Consider the following 8,552-nt stretch of genomic DNA (forward strand, 5'->3'; position numbering starts at 1 on the left):
CTTCAGGAAGACACTCAAACAACGAAGCTTTGGAGAATGAAGTCTTGGTTGGCAGGGCAGAAAAGGTGGAGGAGTTGCATTGTATGTAAGAAAGCAGCATGACTGCTCAGAGCTCCAGTAAGAAACTGCAAAAAAAACATGAATCTCTGGATAAAGTTGAGAAGTGTGAGCAAGAAGGGTGATGTCGTGGTGGGAGTCTGCTATAGACCACCAGACCAGGGGGGATGAGGTGGATGCGGCTTTCTTCAGGCAACTAACGGAAGTTACTAGACCACCGGTCCTGGTTCTCATGGGGAACTTCAATCATCCCAATATCTGCTGGGAGAGCAATACAGCGGTGCACAGACCATCAGGGAAGTTTTTGGAAAGTGTAGGGGACAATTTCCTGGTGCAATTGCTGGAGGACCCAACTAGGGGCAGAGCTTTTCTTGACCTGCTGCTCACAAACAGGGAACAATTAGAAGGGGAAGCGAAAGTGGGTGGGAACCTGAGAGGCAGTGACCATGAGATGGTTGAGTTCAGGATCCTGACACAAGGAAGAAAGGAGAGCAGCAGAATACAGACCCTGGACTTCAGAAAAGCAGACTTTGACTCCCTCGGGGAACTGACGGGTGGATCCCCCTGGGAAAATGACATGAGGGGGAAAGGAGTCCAGGAGAGCTGGCTGTATTTTGAAGAATCCTTATTGAGGTTGCAGGAACAAACCATCCCAATGTGTAGAATGAATAGTAAATATGGCAGGCGACCAGCTTGGCTTAACAGTCCATTCCTTGCTGATCTTAAACACAAAAAAGAAGCTTACAAGAAGTGGAAGATTGGACAAATGACCAGGGAGGAGTATAAAAATATTGCTCAGGCATGCAGGAGTGAAATCAGGAAAGCAAAATCACACTTGGAGTTGCAGCTAGCAAGGGATGTTAAGAGTAACAAGAAGAGTTTCTACAGGGATGATAGCAACAAGAAGAAGGTCAGGGAAAGTATGGGGCCCTTACTGAATGGGGGAGGCAACATAATGACAGATGTGGAAAAAAACAATGTACTCAATGCTTTTTTTTGCCTCTGACTTCACAAACAAGGTCAGCTCCCAGACTGCTGCACTGGACAGCACTGTATGGGGAGGAGGTGACCAGCCTTCTGTGGAGAAAGAAGTGGTTTGAGACTATTTAGAAAAACTGGACGAGCACAAGTCCATGGGGCCGGATGCGCTGCATCCGAGGGTGCTAAAAGAGGTGGCGGATGAGATTTCAGAGCCATTAGCCATTATCTTTGAAAACTCATGGTGATCAGGAGAGGTCCCGGATGACTGGAAAAAGGCTAGTGTAGTGCCCATCTTTTAAAAAGGGAAGAGGAGGATCTGGGGAACTACAGGCCAGGCAGCCTCACCTCAGTCCCTGGAAAAATCATGGAGCAGGTCCTCAAGGAATCAATTCTGAAGCTCTTAGAGGAGAGGAAAGTGATCAGGAACAGTCAGCATGGATTCACCAAGGGCAAGTCATGCCTGACTAACCTAATTGCCTTCTATGATAACTGGGTCTGTGGATGAGGGGAAAGCAGTGGACATGTTATTCTTTGACTTTAGCAAAGGTTTGATATGGTCTCCCACAGTATTCTTGCCAGCAAGCTAAAGAAGTATGGGCTGGATGAATGGACTATAAGGTGGATAGAAAGCTGGCTAGATCATCGTGCTCAATGGGTAGTGATCAATGGCTCCATGTCTAGACGGCAACCAGTATCAAGCGGAGTGCCCCAAGGGTTGGTCCTGGGACTGGTTTTGTTCAATATCTTCATTAATAATCTGGAGGATAGTGTAGGTAGCCCCTCAGTTTGCAGCTGACACGAAATTAGGAGGAGTGGTAGATATGCTGGAGGATATCTAGGATACAGAGGGACCTAGAAAAATTGGAGGAGTGGGTAAAAAGAAATCCTGATGTTCAACAGGGACAAGTGCAGAGTCCTGCACTTAGGACGGAAGAATCCCATTCACTGTTATAGACTAGGGACTGAGTGGCTAGGCAGCAGTTCTGCAGAAAAGAACGTAGGGGCTACAGTGGACAAGAAGCTGGATATGAGTCGACAGTGTGCCCTTGTTGCCAAGAAGGCTAACGGCATTTTGGGCTGTATAAGTAGGAGCATTGCCAGCAGATCGAGGGACGTGATCATTCCCCTCTGTTCGGCATTGGTGAGGCCTCATCTGGAGTACTGTGTCCAGTTTTGGGCCCCACACTACAAGAAGGATATGGAAATATTGGAAAGAGTCCAGCAGGGGGCAACAAAAATTATTAGGGGGCTGGAGCAAGTTTCTTATGAGGAGAGGCTGAGGGAACTGGGATTATTTAGTCTGCAGAAGAGAAGATTGAGGGGGGATTTGATAGCTGCTTTCAACTACCTGAAAGGGGGTTCCAAAGCAGATGGATCTAGGCTGTTCTCAGAGGTAGCAGACGACAGAAGAAGGAGCAATGGTCTCAAGTTGCAGTGGGGGAGGTTTTGGTTGGATATTAGGAGAACCTTTTTCACTAGAAGGGTGGTGAAGCACTGGAATGGTTTACCTAGGGAGGTGGTGGAATCTCCTTCCTTAGAGGTTTTTAAGGTCAGGCTTGACAAAGCCCTGGCTGGGATCATTTAGTTGGAGATTGGCCCTGCTTTGAGCAGGGGGTTGGACTAGATGACCTCCTGAGGTCCCTTCCAACCCTGATATTGTAGGATTCTATTATAGAGTCCAGGGGCCAATGGCAAACAGGAGAGCAAAGAAATTTCTTTAGCCACAGGGAATGTGTTGATCTAAAGCAGACCAAGGAGGAAATAAGGCAGGTGAACCATACCCCACTGCTCACAACAATCCAGAGAGGACAGAGCGAACCACCAGGAAATATCTGAGAAAGGGGAAGTCATTGAACAGAAACTGACTTTATATGGGCAAAACCTGCATGTGTGTGCAGTGTTTTTTCTCTGTGGAAGGTTGATCTATTTGGAAGAAGCATGTTTGTGACACTGATTGGACCAGTGCTGTTCCTCTAGAAGGGGGCCACAAGAAATGGGTACCTGATAAGACCCACACATGAGACTGATCACAAGAGGAGTAGCTTGAGTGTATTTCTTTGCCTCTCTTCACCTTGATCTCATGGACAACTGGATGGGAGGACTGGAGACTCCCAAATCCTGAGGAGTCACTCTCTAGAAGAACCTGCCGTATGGGACATTTAACAAGGACCATCTGTTGGGAATCAGGGCTTGCAGCAGAGCCAGTCTCCAGGTAACCTAACGAGCGCAGCTGGCCTGTACCAAGCTGCCTGATTGGTGGGAAGGGTCAGCAGACAGGCTAAGCCCAGCAGTAGCAGTTCAGTAGCTGCTCAATACTTTTGCCCACAGCTATGATAGCTCGGGCATTGGTCCAGCTCAGCTCCTGCCTGGCCTCTCTCCAGGTAAACTGGTTCTCACCCTCAGCTCCGATTCCTCATCTCCAGCTTCGGTTCCGATCCCGATTCTGACCTGTGGTTCCTGCCCCTGGCTCTGACCCTTGGCACTGGCATTTGTCCCCTGGCTCTGACCCGCGGCTCCAGTTCTTGGCTGCCAGGTCCTGATCTGACCACTAGACCACCCACATCTCGCTCTCTGACACCATCAATCATGGATAGTTATTAGCCACCTATTTCATCTTCTTCCCATGTTAATCCTGTTACTAGGACACCACCTTGAACAGGACTGATGTTCTGTCTGCGTCTCCAAGACAACAGCTGCAGACAAGAGCTATGATCACAGCTGAGACTTGGACAGCACCATCTCATGTTAAAGGAGCCATATTGTGATCTGGATAAAGATCTGTTCTTCTGTTTTCTGTTAAAAAGAGCTACTTCTCAGAAAGTGACTTCGTCATTACAGCTGCACCACCTTAGACAACTACTTACAGCAAGACTCATTAACAACCCCAGGCCACTGACATCTCTGACCATTATGTTAGTAACCAACCATTCAGTATGGGCACCTCTTAAGTTTTACTGAATGAAGGATCAAAAAGATTAGTTGTGACCAGATACTTCGCACCAGTTAATTTAAATGAGAGGGATGGAATAGGGAAATAACCGATAAAGAATATTTAGTGAAGTTAGATCTATGCAACTCAGCAGGACCTGATGAAATTCACCCTAGAGTACTTAAGAAACTAGCTGAAGCAATCTCTGAACCATTAGCGATTATCTTCCAGAACTCATGGAGGATGTGTGAGGTTCATACCAAAGGCAAACGTCAAAAAAAGGTCAAAAGGAGCTCTTAGGGAAGTACAGACCAGAGAACTTAACTTCAATACCGAGAAAGATACTGGAACAAATGATTAAACTACCAATTTATTAAAACCTAGAGGATAATTGTCAGGGTTCCCTCCCCACTCTGAATTCTGGGGTACAGATGTGGGGACCTGCATGAAAGACCCCCTAAGCTCATTTCTACCAGCTTAGGTTAAAAACTTCCCCAAGGCACAAATCCTTCCTTGTCCTTGGACGGTATTGCTGCCACCACCAAGTGAGTTAGACAAAGATTCAGGAAAAGGACCAGTTAGAGTTCCTGTTTTCCCAAAATATCCCCCCAACCCCCTTCACTCCCTTTCCTGGGGAGGCTTGAGAATATTATAACAACCAAATAGGTAAACAAGGTGAGCACAGACCAGACCCTTGGGTTTTTAATGTCCTAAAAACCAATCCGGTTCTTAAAAGCAAAACTTTATTATAAAGAAAAAAAGTAAAAGAAGCACCTCTGTAAAATCCGGATGGAAGGTAATTTTACAGGATAATTAGATTTAAAACACAGAGGATTCCCCTCTAGGCAAAACTCCAAAGTTACAAAAAAGCAGGAATAAACCTTCCTCTTAGCATAGGGAAAATTCGCAAGCTAAAACAAAAGACAATCTAACACATTTCCTGGCTTTTCTTACAATTGTTGTAATCTTAGATGCTTATTTCAGGCACTTTTTTTTTCCTGCTCTGGTCCCTGTCTGTCCCAAGAGAGCACAAATAAAACCTTCCCCCCCCTCCCCCATATTTGAAAGTATCTTCTTTCCCCATTGGTCCTTGTGGCCAGGTGCCAACTAGGTTAATGGACCTGATTAACCCCTTACAAGTAATTGATTCTATAATTCTGGCCAGGAGGGATTTGCTGTTACTGCATACATAAAGGTTGTTACCCTTCCCTTTATATTTATCACAATAATAGGTGATCAGTAATAACCAAAATGGATTTGTCAAGCACAAGTCATGCCAAAGAAACATAATTTCCTTCTTTGATTGAGTACCCAGTCTAGTGCATGGGGGGAAGAGATGGGCATGATGTATCTTGAATTTAGTAAGTCTTTTGACACAGTCCCACATGACATTTTCCTACTCAAACTAAGGAAGTATGAACTAGATGAAACTACCACAAAGTCAGTACAAAGCTAGTTGGAAGTCCTTACTCACAGGGGAGGGATGGGGACTCACTGGCTTGGCAGCAGCACTGCAGAAAAGGGTGTGAGGTTTCTGGAGGACCACAAATGGAATGTGAACCTACAGTGTGATGCTGTTGAAAAAAGGCAAATGTCATTCTAGGATGTATTGACAGGAGTGGGGAGGGTCGGAGATGGGAGGTGACTGTTCTCCTCTACTTGGCGTGTGAGAATCATGTCCAGGTTTGGGTGCTGCACCTCAAGAAGGATGAGGAAAAATTGTACGGATTCCAGAGGAGAGCAGAAGAAATCAGAGGTTTAGAAAACATGACCTGTGAGGAAAGATTGAAAGAATTGGGCGTGTGTTGTCCACAGACGAGATGGCTGAGGGGGGACATGATAACAATCTGCAAATATGCAACAAAAGGTTGTTATAAAGAGGACTGTGATCAGTTGGTGCCCATGTCCACCAAGGGTAGCAGCAAGGGAGATTTAGGTTAGATATTAAGAAAAACTTTCTAACCCTAAGGATGGTTCAGCACAGGAACAGGTGACCTAGGGAGGCTGTGGAATCCTTGTTATTGGGGGCGGGGGGGGTTAAGAACAGGTTGGACAAAAACCTGCCAGGGATGGTCTAGGTGAACTTAGTCCTGCCTCAGCGCATGGGGATGGATTGTTTTACCTCCTCACATCCCTTGCAACTCCACATGTCTGATTCTGTGAAATGGTGCTAGGCCCTCTACCCTGTGGTCAGTTTTCCCCATAGGTACTCAGCAAAGTAAATTATTATGGGTCTGGGAGAAATGGTAGGGCAGAAGGAAGGAGAGCAGGGCATGCTGAGAAGACAGTGCTTTCCTGTGTGCAGTAATGTTGGTTGATACGATATAATGCAACAGGAAATGAGTCAACTTGGTTTCCTGTCTAATTTCTCCAAGATAAGGAGGCTGCAAAGCTCAGAATCCTCAGAACTAGACCTGCCCTGACAGCTTCTGAGCCACCATGGGAACCCGAGGTGACATGTATCCATTGTGTGAGTGGAACAAAGTCCATGGGCTGAACTTGGGTGGGGTTAGGAGAGTGCAGAGGGGCCCACGGGTCTGCCTGCACTGGGGTTGGAAGGTGAATGTTTCAGCTCGAGAAGACATAGTTGCGCTAGCTCTCATCTGTTTAAACTGCAGCAAGGGAGGTCTAGGTTGGACATTAGGAAAAAGTTCCTAACTGTCAGGGTGGTTAAACAGTGGAATAAATTGCCTAGGGAGGTTGTGGAATCTCCATCTCTGGAGATATTTAAGAGTAGGTTAGATAAATGTCTATCAGAGATGGTCTAGACAGTATTTGGTCCTGCCATGCGGGCAGGGGACTGGACTCGATGAGCTCTCGAGGTCCCTTCCAGTCCTAGAATCTATGAATCTAGCTAGAAATAGAAATGTCACAATTGGGGCTGGCCAGCCTGAGTGCATACCTGTGGTCTTGGACAGGATCGTAGTCAGGGCAAGTCACAGCTGTCAGATGTTGGCGAAGTGCAAACAAGAGAGAAGGCCCCTGGTAAGTGGATTTGATTTTGGGAATCACTCAAGTGAGTTGCTGGGGGAAGGAGTGTTGCAGAAAGAAGACTTGTTGCCCACCACATGCTTAGTCTGAGCAGCGGAACAGGCTGTTGATTGACTCCCTCACGTCAGGGGAATCTCCCTCAGAGATCTCCAGGAAACTCTCGTGGAGATACTGGGCAATCAACTGTTGCAGGTTCTTAGGCAGAGCTGCTTTGTTTCTTGCCCCATTAACAGTAACTTTCCCGCACCACTGTGCCGTCATGGGGGGGGCGGGCATTGCTGCACACAGGTGAGCCACATAGGGGCCAGGGCAGAAGTCGCCGTTTTGGAGAAGACCCTCCCTTGATTCCCTGCTGACCCTCAGCAGTGAGATATCTTCCATAATGATCACATCCTGTGGAAAGTGTGGGGAAAGGAATTATTATCAACCCCTCCCTACAGTGCTGGCTCTCCCCAAGAGCCACATGCCCAGAGTACAGCAGGGTGCGAGAAGAGTGATTTACCCTGCCCCTGCGGCTACTCACCATTTTGGGGGTCTTGTGGCTCATGTGTGCTTACCTGGGGTCAGCCAGTTAGTGCCAGGTGTGTGAGTACTGGCTGTGTTTAAAGCACTGAATCAGTGCTCTCTGTGTTGCAAACAATCCTGCTTCCATAAAATGTTGTGTTTAAACTTCACAGAGGTGACCCTGGGAGCCCAGCCTCCCTCTTGGTTATCGGCGGCTGAACAGTTGTGCAGAATTAGAAAGCGGCCAAGAAGAACTAAGGAGGATTTTCTGCGTGATGTTATGATGCACTCTGCCGCCGAGAAACAGGAATTGCAGGAGTGGCGGGCCAGCGAGAAGAGGGACCGAAGGAGAACGGGGCGCGCCAGAATGAAGCCATGGAGCGGCTCCTAAAGGTTATGGAGCGCCAAGCAGACACGCTCCAGGGGATACTAGCTCTTCAAACTGAGCAGCTCCATGCCCGCCCTCCCCTGCAGCTGCTGTTGCAAAACACTTTCCCATGCGCCCCCCAGACATCCCTGATCCTTATGGCCCCGCGCTGCCCCTCTAATAGCCCTGGTCTCTGGCTGTTCAAACTCAGCCTCCAGGCACTGAGCCTCTGCGATCCAGCTTTGAGTGAAGCTTTCACCCTTCCCTTCACAAACATTATGGAGCATACAGCATGCGGCTATAAACATAGGAATATTGTCATTGACCAGGTCCCACTTCACAATAGAGGCAGCATCAGCGGGCTTTTAAATGGCCAAAAGCACATTCAACAGTCATTCTGCACTTGCTCAGCCTGTTGTTCAACCGCTCCTTGCTGCTGTCCAGTTGCCCCATCTTTGGCTTCATAAGCCACGGCATTAAGGGGTAGGCATGGACTGCCAGGATCACAATGGGCATTTCAACTTCCCCTATGCTGATCTTCTGGTCTGGGAAGAAAGTCCCTGCTTGCAGCTTCCTGAACAGGCCAGTGTTCCGAAAGATGTGTGTGTCATGCACCTTTCCAGACCAGCCTGTGTTAATGTCTGTGACACGCCCACAGTGATCCACAAGCACCTGGAGAACAATTGAGAAATACCCCTTGTGATTAATGTACTCAGTGGCTAG

The sequence above is a fragment of the Chrysemys picta genome, chromosome 4 (genome assembly GCF_011386835.1).
Source record: "Chrysemys picta bellii isolate R12L10 chromosome 4, ASM1138683v2, whole genome shotgun sequence".
NCBI lineage: Eukaryota > Metazoa > Chordata > Testudines > Emydidae > Chrysemys > Chrysemys picta.